The 17,073-nt window shown below is 41.1% G+C and overlaps 1 pseudogene; it reads right to left on the bottom strand.

Annotated features, from left to right (window-relative positions):
* Positions 1 to 379: 379 nt before the first annotated feature.
* Positions 380 to 17,073, bottom strand: part of LOC127658968 (STE20/SPS1-related proline-alanine-rich protein kinase-like) — an 88,893-nt pseudogene continuing 72,199 nt past the window's right edge.

Raw genomic sequence — 17,073 nt, 5'->3', positions numbered from 1 at the left:
TGTGTTGAACCTGGAATATTCCTTACATTTGAAAATATATTCTCTGAAAACAAGTCTTTAATATCTTTTTCAATTTTACTTCTCAAGTGAATTGATCTGGTCTTAAAGATGTTGAGATATTTTTTACTGGAAAACATGACAAAAATACTGATTGAGAAGATGATTTTTGCAGTGCGTGTTTTTGAATAAGAGTGCTATGTTCCAAATATTCTTGAGAAAGATTGCAGGTGAAAAAAGGAAACGCTGGGAGCAGGAAATGATCATTTGCAGCAGAGGTCTTCAGCATGGTGCCAAACCCTTGTCCTGCCGGTTCCTGGAGTGTTCGGTTCCTTACGACAGAAACACCCTTGTAGCCGCTGTCATCCTACTCATTTCCCTCTGCTGTGGCAAGGAGACGTGTATCAGGTGACACTCAACTGAGCAAAGCCAATCAACTTCACATCATCTGGGATTTCTGAGCTGTCACAGCCAGACGCCTGGAGACACACACACACACACATACACAGAGATACACACCGTTAGTGTAGCTGAAACAAAGCACAGCCCACATGATTTCTGACAAATTAATCAACGGTTCAGGGTTCAAAACAACCCAGGGAAAATTGTATTGCTCAGATGTTGCTCTCTTCTGAGCTCTTAGCTATGTTTCATTTAACTATCAACTTTATCTAAGATGTTTTAACTTCAATTAAAAAGACAAATAAATAAAAAGTGACACAAATATGTCAGTTGTTGACATACAGTAGCAGTAGGGAGCTAAAAAATTATGTGGATAGCATTACTCTGATTACTTGGCTTTGGGAAAATTGAATGGAAAAATGCTTGAATTCATATTGAAATCTTATTGACTTATGATTTCAGACTTTGGTATTTTGGCAAGTCTGACCACAGTCTGAGACATTGTTGAGATCTCTTCTGAAACTCTTGAGGAGACACCCGAGATCTCTCAGAATATAATCTGAGAAACAGGAGACTCAAGCTAAAGTTTTCATTTGCTCTCTATTTGATCTTATTGATACCCAGGAGAAATAGAATGGGATGTTAAACTCTATAAACAGCACCTGTGGCATTACGCTTCACAACGTAGCATGGGCAAATGACTGTAAAACACCAATGAGCAACTTATTGTTGTGCTAATATCTAATAAACCTCAAAAAGGAACTCGATCTAAAAACAAGCAGGTGACTGTGGCGAACGTTTTGCAAATTATATTATATGGTTCATTGCACGTCTTGCAGCAGTTCTGAGGTGAAATGTCCACTGTGTGGCGCTAAAAGTGAGTTAAATGTATAACTTATCAGAATTATAATTTTAAGGTTAATACTCGTGTTTCAAATCAACAAAACTGCCCTCCCTACCCTAAACCTTAAACTTAAACCTAACCGATAGTGTCCGAAAAACAAATGTGGGATGAAAAACGTGGGAAAAAAGTGTTTATTAACTGATAATCTGCCAATTTACACGTGATTTGTGTGAAATTTAATAAAAGTAATTGTTGTTTTAACGGCTCTAGTGTAAACTGCTGCTATATGTACGAGGCACGCAAAGATCATTTTGTGAAAATGTAGGTAAAGTGATTCTTTGAGACCAGGTTGAAAACGAATGTTATGCAATGAATGGCAAAAGAACATAGATGAAGAAATTGTGGACTTTGACGAGTGTTTAATTAATGGTTGGCGCTGGGCAGAGAGCAGATCAGCTTATCGCTGGTAACACACAGGCAGTGTCTGGAGAAAAGCGATGGCTCGCTCTCTGCCGCCTGTTTCTGTGGAGGAGACGCAGCTGTTGAGGGCCTGACAAAATCTCTACATGTTACATGCGTGTGCATGTTTCTGAGGTCAAAAACTGAGAACAGATCTGCAGTGTATCAACTGATTGTATGTTACACCATTAACACGCTGGGCTTAGGGCATCTGCTGCCTACCAGGAACACATCCAGGCACTTTTGTACAATGGGCAAAACTTCACCAATGTTTTTACCAACTTTCTGTGGATAATAAAGGCATATATACATTTTCAGGAGGTACTCGCTTGACTCAACTGCACATCCTCGAACAGAAACTGATTGTGTGGAGCAGTGCAAGCTAATTCATTGCGCATGACGCATGTCCTGGCCATAATATACACGACTGCTGTATCTCTTCACATCACGCTACACGCACACTGACTTTCATCTAAACCAGATTCAAAAGCGAAACCGCCCGAGTGAGACAAAGCATGTGCACGATTAACTGTGCATTTAAGTAGCTTGGAAAATTCCAGACAATTGTGTCGAGCCTTTAGGCAATTACCCAATTAGCTTCTTACAGGATGTGTATTGAATAGGAGGTGTACCTGCAGATGTATTTTAAGGCCTATCTTCAAAATCAGTGCCTTTTTGCTTGACATCATGGGAAAATCAAAAGAAATCAGCCAAGACCTCAGAAAAAAATATTGTGGACATCGACAAGTCTGGATTCATACTTGGGAGTAATTTCCAAATGCCTGAATGTACCACATTCATCTGTACAAACAATAGTACACAAGTATAAACACCATGTGTCCATGCAGCCATCATACCGCTCAGGAAGGAGATGCATTCTGTCTCCTAGAGATGAATGTAGTTTGGTGTGAAAAGTGCAAATCAATCCAAATGGACAATGACCCCAAGCATACCTCCAAAATTGTGGCAAAATGGCTTAAGGACAACAAAGTCAAGGTATTGGAGTGGCCATCACAAAGCCCTGACCTCAATCTGATTTGTGGGTAGGACTGAAAAAGCGTGTGCGAGCAAGGAGGCCTACAAACCTGACTCTGTTACACCAGTTCTGTCTGGAGGAATGGGCCAAAATTCCAGCAACTTATTGTGAGAAGCTTGTGGAAGGCTACCCAAAACATTTGACCAAAGTAAAAAAATGTAAAAGGCAATGCTACTAAATACTAACAAATTGTATGTATACTTCTGACCCACTGGGAAAGTGATGAAAGAAATAAAAGCTGAAATAAATAATTCTCTCTACTATTATTCTGACATTTCACATTCTTAAAATAAAGTATTAATCCTAACAGACCAAAGACAGGGAATGTTTTCTATGATTAAATGTCATGAATTGTGAAAAACTGAGTTTAAATGTATTTGACTAAGTGTATGTAAACTTCTGCCTTCAACTGTATATATACACACACACACACACACTGGCAGCCAAAGTTTGGAATAATGTATAGATTTTGCTCTTATGGAGTGAAATTTTTGCATTTATTCACCAAAGTGGCATTCAGCTGATCACAATGTATACTCGGGACATTAATAACATGAAAAATTACTATTAAAATTTGACAAAAATGTTCAGAAATTTTCAAGACATTCCCAATGCTCTCTAGGTCCTCTCTGGCAGAGGACGAATCTAAGTTGCCTTTGTGACTGAGACTGCCAATCCAAGCATTTTATCAAGAGGCTTGTTGAACGCATTACCGTGGAAACCTAGCACGTGTGGAGGCTTCACCCTCCCTAGCAACTGGGCCAATTGGTTGCTTAGGAAGCCTGACTGGAGTCACTCAGCACACATGTTCAGAACATTTTAAACTACTTCAAAGAGTTCTCATCAAAAAATCCTCCACGTGCAGCAATGACAGCTTTACAGATCCTTGTTATTCTAGCTGTCAGTTTGTCCAGATACTCAGGTGACCTTTCACCCCACACTTCCTGTAGCACTTGCCATAGATGTGTCTGTCTTGTCGGGCACTTCTCACACACCTTACAGTCTAACTGATCCCACAAAAGCTCAATGGGGTTAAGATCCATAACACTCTTTTCCAATGATCTGTTGTCCAATGTCTGTTTCTTTGCCCACTCTAAACTTTTATTTTTGTTTTTCTGTTTCAAAAGTGTCTTTTTCTTTGCAATTCTTCCCATAAGGCCTCCTGAGTCTTCTCTTTACTGTTGTACATGAAACTGGTGTTGAGCGGGTAGAATTCAATGAAGCTGTCAGCGGAGGACATGTGAGGCGTCTATTTCTCAAACTAGAGACTCTGATGTTCTTATCCTCTTGTTTAGTTGTACATCTGGTCTTCCACATCTCTTTCTGTCCTTGTTAGAGTCAGTTGTCCTTTGTCTTTGAAGACTGTAGTGTACACCTTTGTATGAAATCTTCAGTTTTTTTTGGCAATTTCAAGCATTGTATAATCTTCATTCTTCAGAACAATGATTGACTGATGAGTTTCTAGAGAAAGCTGTTTCTTTTGACCTAATATTGACACATACTGTGGCAACTCAAAAACAAACACAAAGACAATGTTAAGCTTAATTTGATGAACCAAATAGCTTTCAACTGTGTTTGAAATAATGACAAGTGATTTTCTAGTACTAAATTAGCAATTTAGCATGATTACTCAAGGATAAGGTGTTTGAGTGATGGCTGCTGGAAATGGGGCCTGTCTAGATTTGATCAAAAATGACTTTTTTCAAATACTGATGGTGCGGTTTTTTACATCAGTAATGTCCTGACTATACTTTGTGATCAGTTGAATGCCACTTTGGTGAATTAAAGAACCAATTTCCTTCTGTAACAGCAAAATCTGTACATTATTCCAAACCTTTGGCTGCCAGTGTACATATAAATCTTTTATCAATTGATAAAATATTAAAAAGAAAGCCGCAATTTCTATTTTATATGTTTAGGTCAGCAAAATTAAAATCTTTCCAAGTACTCACTCGAATCTGTTTAAGTACCTTTCAATGTTAAACCCCCCTGTCTGGAAGGCATTGTGCTAGAGGGTCTCAAGTGTATAATAATGAGCAAGTGAGCTTCTGTTCTAAAAAAATAAATAAAAAAAGGATCTGACCATAAAACTCTACACTGATGTGACTTACATTTCTCCTGAGTGAAGCATTATGAATGATTCAGAGATGAATTACTACTTTTCTCGCTCTGTGTATGTGTGTTAACGCTTACCAGTGTTCTTTAAACAGCGCCACAGCATATAAATATTAGCTGACTTCAGAGTTTATGAATTGTGCATGACGAGAGAGAAAGACTGTGAGCAGCGAAATAATATATTCACAATAAATAACGTGCAGTCTCATTCGCAAACAAATCGCTCAGTTGGTGCGACTCTTTGTAATGAATCAGTTTTGACCAGATCAGATTGAATCGAACAAATCAGTCATTGCTTACATCATGAAGTGCATCGGCTCATCTGCTCGCTTACTGAACCATAACTGACTCAAGTTAAGTCAGTGAAGCTTTTAGTTATAGTTCACCCAAAAAAATTTAATTCAGTCATCGTTTTATTTATTTCTGCATTCACATCATGTCCAACATCTCTGTTAATGAAGGTCATAAATAAGCACAAACTCTGAGAATGGCGTTTCTCAGTGCGGTGAGAGGGACTGAAACAAAACCTGCAGATTTCTCTTGGGGTGATTCTCGCAAAACCTCTCAAGAAAATGTCCTGGTCCTATTTTCCTATCTTATCAAATTTTTGAGAGCGCTTACTCTAAGCACAATTTTCATGCCAGCGCAAAGTGGGCGTGGGTGGGAGTGTTTGTGTTATCGGAGTGTACACACGCAAACTGGTAATGAAGTGGCGCAAAGCGCACTTTGATATTTTCTGGAGAAATAGGTCATTTCAGAGGCACGTCTGTTTTCAGCGCAAAGTCTAAAATCAGTTCCTGTATTTGCAGTTTGGAGATTCCACCAGCAGGTTCAAACTCTGAAAATATATCAAATGTACCAAATGACATCCCTGATGATCAGAGTTGTAGCCGTTTTATGAAACAAAAATGTAAGAGATTTATGTTAAACTCTCTAGAGTTCATGGTTTATTAAATTATTATTATTATGTTTATATTTAAAATTGTATTCACAATCTAATTTGTTTTGTCATTTTTCCACCTGTTGTCGTAGAGTGATTTTTCTGCCCCTTTTCCTGCAAAAGCGGCCGGTGGAAGAAGTTGGAGAGGGTAAAATGTTTGGATTTGGTATGATTTTTTTTTACCACATCAATATTTTGAATATATTTTCATTTATTTTGAAGAGTAATTTGAATTAAGAAATAATCTTTCACTAAATTAATGTAATTTATCAGTCAACTGGTAGAGTGATGTGCGTGCCGATACAACCTCTATTAATTCTAGCCATAATAAATAATAAATTACATTCTCTATAATTTTAACTAAGCCTACATCCAATTCCTAAACCGCATTTTTCATGCGTAATAAAGGAACATGTCACAGAAATATGCCTGACATTCAACAAGAACGCAGTTAATGGATAAAATATTGTACGTTTTCTTTTTACACTACCAACTTCTTATATCGCTGGTACTTGACAGGGAATGGACATATAATAGGACACAGATGGTTCAATAACCAGTGAAGGAACTCATGACCCAGCTCATTAGCGCTTTGCTTGCACAATTTTGCCAAACCCACTTGTGCCTAGACTTAGTACATGCTTGCACAAAAATACCAAATCTTCATGGCCATGCCCATTGACTTTGCATGTATGAATTATCGCATAGGATTGAGTTTAGAGCAAATGCTCTTTAAATAGGGCCCATGGTCATTTTCATATATATATATATATATATATATATATATATATATATATACACTCACCTAAAGGATTATTAGGAACACCTGTTCAATTTCTCATTAATGCAATTATCTAATCAACCAATCACATGGCAGTTGCTTCAATGCATTTAGGAGTGTGGTCCTGGTCAAGACAATCTCCTGAACTCCAAACTGAATGTCAGAATGGGAAAGAAAGGTGATTTAAGCAATTTTGAGCGTGGCATGGTTGTTGGTGCCAGACGGGCCGGTCTGAGTATTTCACAATCTGCTCAGTTACTGGGATTTTCACGCACAACCATTTCTAGGGTTTACAAAGAATGGTGTGAAAAGGAAAAACATCCAGTATGCGGCAGTCCTGTGGGCGAAAATGCCTTGTTGATGCTAGAGGTCAGAGGAGAATGGGCCGACTGATTCAAGCTGATAGAAGAGCAACTTTGCCTGAAATAACCACTCGTTACAACCGAGGTATGCAGCAAAGCATTTGTGAAGCCACAACACGCACAACCTTGAGGCGGATGGGCTACAACAGCAGAAGACCCCACCGGGTACCACTCATCTCCACTACAAATAGGAAAAAGAGGCTACAATTTGCAAGAGCTCACCAAAATTGGACAGTTGAAGACTGGAAAAATGTTGCCTGGTCTGATGAGTCTTGATTTCTGTTGAGACATTCAGATGGTAGAGTCAGAATTTGGCGTAAACAGAATGAGAACATGGATCCATCATGCCTTGTTACCACTGTGCAGGCTGGTGGTGGTGGTGTAATGGTGTGGGGGATGTTTTCTTGGCACACTTTAGGCCCCTTAGTGCCAAATGGGCATCGTTTAAATGCCACGGCCTACCTGAGCATTGTTTCTGACCATGTCCATCCCTTTATGGCCACCATGTACCCATCCTCTGATGGCTACTTCCAGCAGGATAATGCACCATGTCACAAAGCTCGAATCATTTCAAATTGGTTTCTTGAACATGACAATGAGTTCACTGTACTAAAATGGCCCCCACAGTCACCAGATCTCAACCCAATAGAGCATCTTTGGGATGTGGTGGAACAGGAGCTTCATGCCCTGGATGTGCATCCCACAAATCTCCATCAACTGCAAGATGCTATCCTATCAATATGGGCCAACATTTCTAAAGAATGCTTTCAGCACCTTGTTGAATCAATGCCACGTAGAATTAAGGCAGTTCTGAAGGCGAAAGGGGGTCAAACACAGTATTAGTATGGTGTTCCTAATAATCCTTTAGGTGAGTGTATATATATATATAATTTTATTTTTTTACTGTGAAGTATTTGTGCATCATAGAGCAAATAAATGAATGAATGAATGTTGTATTTATATAGTGCTTTTTCAGACATTATACTCAAAGTACTTTACACAGTGAACAGGGGAATCTCCTCAACATCCACCAGTGTTTAGCATCCACCTGAATGATGCGACGGCAGCCATTGTGCAACAGTACGCTCACCACACACCAGCTATTGGTGGTGAGGACAGAGTAGAGTTATACAGCCAATTAATGGATGGGGATTATTAGGAGGCCATGATTGAGAACGGCCAATAGGGGGAGTTTAATGAAAAAAATAAATAAAAAATTGTACAACCGCAACTTTTGCTTTGAAATACAGTAAAAGAATGACGTGTTACTGTAATGAGAACTGGGGTGGTAAAATGTGTCTAAAAAATGATGTCACAATGTAAAATATCTTCATTGTCCTAAATGTAGGCTTTTTGTAAAGCATCATTACATTTTATTATTATTAATATTATTCATGTATTTTTATTGATCTGGAGTTAAATATGACCAAGACTTTTTCTTGACAGGATTCGTTAGAATCACCCTCTTGCTTTTGCGAGACATGGCGATATTGTGATGCATTCAAATATTTTGAACCCTGAGAAATTGAATGTGATGTACATTGCATCATATGGTAGTTAACGATACTATATACTCACAAAACCTCATGTTTTTTTCTCTATGTTCAATTTAAATCAATGGATTTGTAGCATTCTCTGGTGCCATGTAAACTCTAGTGTTGTGACGTAATGAAGCTAGGAAGCAAGTTGCAAGTTGACAATTAGTTTATTGACAGTCAAATTGAGAAGATAGGGGAAAAGTCCGGGGTGATGGTCTAGTGGCGCAGAGTCTCCAATGGTCAGATGATCGTGGTGAGAAGAGTGAAGAGAAGTGTTGAACAGACACGCTTAATCCGGTAACAGCAAACAGGACACCTAAACAGGGACAACGAGAGAACTGGACTGGAACTCTGAAGAGCTTAACAACACCGACATCACAAACAACGATCTGACAAGGAGATGAGAGAGTGGTGAGAATTTAAAGGGAATGGGAATGAGTAACAGCTGGTGAGAGGAGTGATTATGCAGAGCGCTAATCATGGTACAAACAACACGCCCACACATTCACGCACCCACACAACACACACTAAGAACAAGGCACGAGACAAGGAAGAGACATAGGATTAAATACCGCGGACAGTACCTCTTCCCTAGGAACGCCTCCTGGCGCTCCCAGGCTCCCCTTACCTGCCGATTGTAGTCATCGATAAGGGAGTGATCCAGAATGTCTCTGGCCGGTACTCCAACCTCTCTCCTCCGGACCGTAACCTTCCCAGTCCACCAGGTACTGAAATCCGCGCCCCTCCGCCTTGAGTCCAGAATACGGTTGACCGAATAGTAGGTTCCCGCCTACGAAGTCGCGGCGGGGGGAACCGAACCGGCGGGTTAATGCGGAATAAAAGACGGTTTTATTTTGGATACATGAAATACGGGTGAATTCTCCTGTACGCTGGAGGAAGGTTGAGGCGACTGCCACCGACTAACGATCTTGGTGACAGCTTAACGGGCCAATAAATTTAGGTGCAAGTTTATTAGATACGGAACGTAGAGGAATGTTCTTAGTAGAAAGCCACACTTTTGACCAACGACGATAATGGGAGGCCTAGACCGGTGGCGATCAGCTTTGGCCTTGGTGCGTGACCCCACTTGGAGTAGAGTCTCCCGGCCCTAGTCCAAGTGCGGTGACACCTCTGGATCTAAGGCGTGAGCGAGGGACCGCGACTCGATTCCAGACTAGGAAAAATAGGTGGCTGGTAACCTACACTACACTCAAACGGAGATAGGCCCGTGGATGATACTGGTAACGTGTTGTGGGCGCACTCAACAAAAGACAGTTGCTGACTCCATGAGGAAGGATTCTTGATACCAAACATCGTAACGCTCTTCCAGATCCTGGTTGGCTCGCTCAGATTGACCATTGCTCTGGGGATGAAACCCTGAGGACAGACTAACAGTCGCTCCCAGTAATTTACAAAATTCTCGCCAAAATTTGGACACAAATTGGGGTCCTCTGTCAGAGACCACATCTGTCGGGAGGCCATGTAGCCGAAAGACGTGGTCAATGACAATCACCGCTGTCTCCTTGGCAGAGGGTAATTTGGGCAAGGGAATGAAGTGGGTCAGCTGAGAACCGGGTCCACCACGGTTAAAACTACCGTGGTGTCCCTGTGAGGGTGGGAGGGCGGTGATAAAATCTAGAGCTTATATGGGACCAGGGTCTCGATGGCACCGCAGCGTTGAAGTAACCCGCCTGGGGGTCGATTGAACTCTTACCAGTGGCGCAGACTGAGCAAGCCAAAACAAAACTGTGAACGCCACTGAACCATCAAAGGCCACCAGAATCGTTGCTTGACTAAAAACTTAGTTCGATTAACTCCTGGATGACAAGCCACATTAGAACAATGTCCCCACTGAATAACGCTGGACCGTGAACCCTCCGGCACAAACAAACGGTTCGGTGGGCACCGAGCCGGGCGCTACTCTTCTAAGGCCGTCTTGACCTTCGATTCGATCTCCCATGTGAGTGTAGAGATGAATAGAGTCTCTGGTAAAATGCACTCGGAGTAGACGGGCGCTCGGAGTGATCAAAAATACGTGATAAAGAATCGGGTTTGATGTTCTTGAACCCGGCGTACAGAGAGTAAAATCAAAACGACCAAAAAAAGAGCCCACCGAGCCTGCCTGGAGTTTAATCTTTAGCTGTGCTGAATATATTCCAAATTCTTGTGATCGGTCCAGACGATAAAAGGTACCCCTAACCCTCCAACCAGTGGCTTCATTCCTCCAAAGCTAACTTGACTGCCAACAACTCTCTGTTACCAATGTCATAATTACGCTCGCCGAGGACAAGCTGATGAGAAAAAACGCCGCAAGGGTGTATCTTGTCGCCTGAAGGAGAACGCTGGGATAGCACTCGCGCCTACCCCCACCTCTGATGCGATCGACCTCCACCACCTAACTGACGTGATGGATCAGGGGTTATCAGGATGGGGGCTGAAACAAAGCAACCTTTCAGTTTGGCAAACGCAGCTCAGCTGCGCTCTGACCACCTGAACGCTGTTCTGGGGAGGTCAGGGCGGTCAGAGGTGTGGCTAGTTGACTGAAATTGCTAATGAAACGCCGGTAGAAATTGGCGTAACCCCAGGAATCTCAGTAGGGCCTTACGAGACTCTGGACTTGGCCAATCTACCACAGCCTTGATCTTCTCAGGATCCATGCGATTCCTCAACCGACACGATGTACCCTAAGAAAGGAACAGACTGTGCATGAAAAGCTTATTTCTCGCCTTTGACAAAAAGCCCATTCTCTAGCAATCTCTGAAGCACTAGCCGGACGCGATGCACATGTTCCTGGAGAGAAGAAGAAAAATCAATATGTCATCCAGGTAAACATATATGAACTGATCAACCATGTCTCGCGAGCACGCCATTGACGAAGTGCCTGGAAGACCGCTGGGGAGTTGGACAGTCGAACGGCATGACCAAGTATTCAAAGTGACTCCTGGGGTGTTAAAAGCGGTTTTCCATTCATCCCCCTCCTGATGCGACCAAATGATAAGCATTACGTAAATCCAATTTCGTGGAAGATAGATGCTCCCTGCAACCTCTCAAAAGCTGAAGACATCAACGTAGAGGATAAGTATTCTTTACCGTGATGTTGTTCAGCCCCCGTAATCAATGCAAGGTCGCAGAGATCCATCCTTCTTCCCCACAAAAAGAATCCCGCCTCGCTGGAGAAGAGGAAGGGCGGATGAATCCATTAGCTAGAGAATCAGAAATATATTTCTCCATAGCCTCCCTCTCTGGAATCGAGAGTGAATATAACTTGCCCTTAGGGCGGAGATGTACCTGGCAATAACTCTATGGCACAGTCATAGGGACGATGTGGAGGGAGAGAAGTCACCGAGACTTACTGAACACCTCCTTCAGGTCCAGGTACTTCGCGGGCACGCTAGATAAATCCACCGCTCTTCCTGAAAAAACAGGGACAAAAACAGACCTAACAGGCAGAAACAAGACAAGACTTATGACATTGAGTGCTCCACGCTGACACAGACTTAGACTGCCAGTCCACTTTAGGGTTGTGATGGGTGAGCCAGGGATGACCAAGGACTATGGGGGCAAGAGGAGTGTCCAGTATGTAGAAGGAGATGGTCTCGTGTGATTGCCTGACGTGACGAGAGTGATGTCTTCAGTGGCTAGGGAAATGGTGGGAAGTTTCTGGCCATTGAGGGCGTGGAACAGCCATCCGTGAGTGAGAGACTTGAGGGGACTTGGTGGTTGAGTGCAAAAGTGTAGTCCATGAAATTTCCTTCGGCCCCAGAATCCAGAAGTGCTCGACAGTCGTGGACGGTGATTAGACCATTGAAGACTTACCGAAGGAGGGTAGATGTGGATGAGGTCTTCTCGGCGGAGATCCCACCCGATAGTAGCCTCATACTTGCTATCGGGCTGATCCTTTTAAAGGACAGTTGTAGGCAAAATGTCCAGCACCACCACAGTACAAACACAGTCCCTGGGATCTCCGCCTTTCCTTCTCCTCCCGGAAAGCCGGGCTCGACCCACCTGCATGGGCTCGATCACAGACGGGCTGAACGCTGCCCCCGCCCAGAACATTGACCGCCTAATCCTCTCAAGGGGCGGTTGGTTTGTACTCGCTGTTCCATTCTGGATAACCTTGCGCCCACTCTAAGCCAAGGCGATCAAATCGCTTAGCTTGGTGGGGAGATCCATGGCGATATCTCCTTTTGGACGCCGATCAGCCAGCCCATGCAGGAACATGTCCCACTGCGTCCTCGCTCCATTGGCTCTCCGCCGCTAGCGTCCGAACTCGAGTAGAAAAGTCTGATACAGATCTCCCCTGACGCAAGTCGGCCAGCACTCTGGCTGCCTCTCTACCGGAGACAGCACGGTCGAAAACTCGCCTCATCTCCGCTGGAGAGTGCTTGAAAAGAGGTGCAGCATTCATCTTGATTCTCCCACACCGCCGTTTCCCAAAGGGCCGCTCTCCCAGAAAGTAGCGCCAGGACAAAAGCTTACCTTGGTTCTTTCATCACAGAATGTTCTGGGTTGTAAAGAAAAATGCATTGAGCATCGTGTTAGAAAAGCTCGGCAAAAATTAGGTTCACCTGAATATAGCTCTGGAACCGGTAGGCGGGCTCCGACTGGGAGGGGGCGCTGGTGGTGGTTGAGGAATCAGCGTGCGGGTGGCGCAGTGGGAGCTCGCGAGAAGTTGAATTTGCTGGGTGAGTCCGACACCTGCGCCACTAGAGCCTGGACAGCCGAGCCGTGGTCATTGAGATTCTTCTCCTGGTTCTCCATACGAAGTCTGCTGTTCATCACTTAATTCTTCTAGGCTGTCTGAATTGTTACCGCTGCTTCCGTAGGCCTTTATACACATACCAGAGAGCCAGTATGTGTGTGAGCACAGCAACCACAAACATAATTCTTCTTCACGGTTCAATATTCAAGCAGTATAACTGTGTGAGTTGCACACAGTGTAGTCAGGGGTGACATTAGTTAATGAGATCAGTGGTCCAAGCTGGCTGAGATATTCCCCACACGCCTTGCTGTCTACACAATGCGCCCTTTACTGTTTCACATCCAGATTTCTCTACATTACGCCGAGTTGTGTTTTAATCATGGTGAACAGTTCTCTCCAGGGACCTTCAAACAGAAATTAAACAATAAAACTCCAAACAGACCAGGTGCGGCTGCAGGCCCAGATAGAGCCTTGATGAGAAATGCATTTTGGTGGTTTGAATAGGGTAAGAGGGCAACGTGAAACATAAGAGCAGGCAGATGCTGAAGAGACAGTTCTCCGCAGAAGGCCGCGGCAGAATGCGTCGCATGCTAATTCGCAGATGTTGTTTACTGCCAAATCATTGCTGCATCTGAAGGAGCGATTAAATGTGGCCATTCTTATGAATTCAAACAGGTGCAACCAATCAGGTATTTGTCAACATTTAGGATCTGTACATAAGACTAATGCAGGCTAACAGATCTGCTGCTGTTTTATGTTGTTAATATTAATACAATTAATATTAATACATTCTACTGTGGTATATAATTTAAAATATCAAGAATTCTGAAATTTTACTGATTTTGGTACCAACAAAAATATTGGTATTTTTATATACCGTGTATATATATATATATATTTAAGCAATATCACACTTGTAGTCGTGCTATATGACTGCTGTGATTTGGCAACAGGCCGAGTGCCATAGTTAATCACAGCAGTGCTGATGTAGGACCATATAGCACGATTGCGATTGTGATATTGCTTATATACAGTTCAATGAACATGTACATTTTAAAAAATCAGATAAACAGAGTACGGTAAAAAAAAAACGCATTTTGTCACTTCAGAAAAATATCAAGGCTTGTGTTGTTTCTAACAAGTTATTGGATAAACAAAGATGTGTGTGTGTGTGTGTGTGTGTGTGTGTGTGTGTGTGTGTGTGTGTGTGTGTGTGTGTGTGTGTGTGTGTATGCGTGTGTGTGCATGTAAGAGACAGAGCAAGCGTGTGCGATCACCTGTTGATGATACTGTAGTCTGCTGATCAGCTTTCTGAAGATAATGTCATTTTGGTGAAATAAATCCTATTTTCTCAGTGGAAAAATAGCCGTCCAAGCAGGGGGTAGCCTCTTCCTCCATTTTGAACATTATTTTCTCTCCAATGTGGAAAGTTTGGTAATATGTAAGTGCCTTGAATTTGTCTAATTAATCAGTCTGTTGTGTCTCTCAGCTGTGATGAGCCTTAATGCTGTAGTTGTTAGTTTAAAGCCGTTTAAAGCCATTTCCTAGCGTTAGTAGTGTAGTAGTAATACGAGTGATCATGGAGTACTGTTCAATATAAACGCTGACACACTTCACGTCACCAACTGGCTCATTTTACACACAAAAATTTTATTTTGCCTCTACCTGCTGGCTAAAATATGTAATTTCAAATATTAAATGTAAAGAGACAGATGGCGCTTAACACATCTGCACTGCTCTTTCACTTTAGTTTAGAACAGCATGAACACAAGCGGAGTGATACACACACAGTGAAGCATCTGAGTGCTGATGCTGTCAGACCATCAGTACTCATGGAACATCTCTCGTCCAATCAGATTTGAGGACCGGAACTACCTGTTGTGTATATATATTTATATACACAACAATAATACAGTACTGTACTATCTACATTTTAGACTCCCAAACATTCCTTTTGCAAATAGAATAGAAGAACAGGGAGCCCTGCAGCAGATGGCATTGCCCCCACAGAGTGCCCCACTGAACATCGTGTCAGTCTGAGATTAAATGAAGAGATAGAAGCAATTGAGACAGCCTAAATATATAGAAGAACTGTGGTGAATTCTCCAAGAAGCTTGGGACATCTTGCCAGCTTGCCAACAACCAAGAAAAACTGTGTCTAGATGTCCCTTGGAGAACTGGTGCTGTTTTGAAAGCAATGTGGTCACACCACATTTTGATTTAGCTTTTTTATATTTACTAGACTTTGGATGATGTTAATTGAAACATTGTTTGCTGCAGGGTTTTGCTCCAAAGCACTCTTTATGTTTTGTTGAGTAAATAATCATCAAATACTTTTCATTTTTTGGTGAACTATTCTTTTCAACACTGTCGTGGAAGATCTTCCATTACATTCAAATATCCATATGTAGATGATATCAGCATAAGATTTATGAGAATGGTGCAAAACTGCATCATATCTAACATAACGTGATCCACTTCAAGGTGGATTAAAGCATCATTGATCAATACAATCTGTTGCTAATCCTTCACAGAGTGACGGAGAGATAAAAGCCGCAGGGAAATAAAAACAGATATTCTTGCAGTATCTCCCCACAGGGCTGAGGACTAATGTGTTCTTTCTTCATCTGTTTGCGTTAAAAGGGAACGCTCTGTGACATTTTAATTTGAGTATTCATGTATCAGCCAGATTATCCCAGTTCTGTCATTTTTTTTAAAGCATTAAAAGGCATCATTAAACACTCCTAATATTCTCTCAGATTCGTTGTGTTCAGGGTAATCAATAAGGAATTATGTAATGAAAATGTATTACGCTGTCAGAGATGCCATTTCAACAAATAATGAATTAATGACTGTGTAGGACCTGAGAGACACATACTCTGATTATTCAATACACAATGAATTTAGACCTACATATGAGCAAAATTCATTGGTATTTATTTTATTTTTATTATACTTTTACTTTTTTGTCTTTCCTGACAAGATGCAAGAGTTTATGATTAATTTATTTAATTTACTTTCCAGTTGTTTGTGATTGCAAAACCTATACAATTATAATGTCAAAAATTATAATTTTCTAGTACTCACAAAGAGTAAGTCTAGCCATTTAAATATATTAGAGATGAACAGAACTAGAAAAATCTATATTCACTTCAGAAATTTCGGTAACACTTTCTATGAAGCATTATAGTGCATTCATACTGTCTCATAAGACAAATAATATGTTACAACCTCTCTTAAATAATTGTTATAATATATATAATACTTCAACTATTTACAATTCTACTTTAAAGAGTATAATGCATCTTAACACAGTCAACATCCAAGTTTATCCGCAGACGTTGAAATGTAATATATATATATATATATATATATATATACTGTATATATTGTATAAACTGTCATGCAAAAGCAACATAGTGTCAACAGTCTATAAGTTATAAAAGCAATGTCTTCTTATCAACAGCCATAACATAAACTTTATCCAAGTCAAGTCAAGTATATTTTGTACGTTTTACAAACAAAAATACACAGAATACTCCACATTTTGAGACATAATACCTTCCCCATGTACCTTTGTCCAACAGGGTGTAATTTAAGTGGAACATATATAATAAATCTTGCATATATATATATGAATATATAAATAAGTATTTTACAAGCTTGACCTGTTATGTCTTTAAACCTCTTAAAAATATCTTATCTTGATGTTTATAAGACATTGCTTGTGTCACTCTACTTAAATCATCCCTAATAAACAGTATACAATATAATATAATGTAAATATATATAAAACATTATTATCCTAAATCTGCAGACAAAACGTGATGTTGATGTAATAATGCATTATAAGGTATAACTATGAATAGGTAAGTATTATAATGTCTTATAGTTACA

The sequence above is a fragment of the Xyrauchen texanus genome, chromosome 18 (genome assembly GCF_025860055.1).
Source record: "Xyrauchen texanus isolate HMW12.3.18 chromosome 18, RBS_HiC_50CHRs, whole genome shotgun sequence".
Classification (NCBI taxonomy): domain Eukaryota; kingdom Metazoa; phylum Chordata; class Actinopteri; order Cypriniformes; family Catostomidae; genus Xyrauchen; species Xyrauchen texanus.
This window is presented reverse-complemented; position numbering and strand designations above follow the sequence as displayed.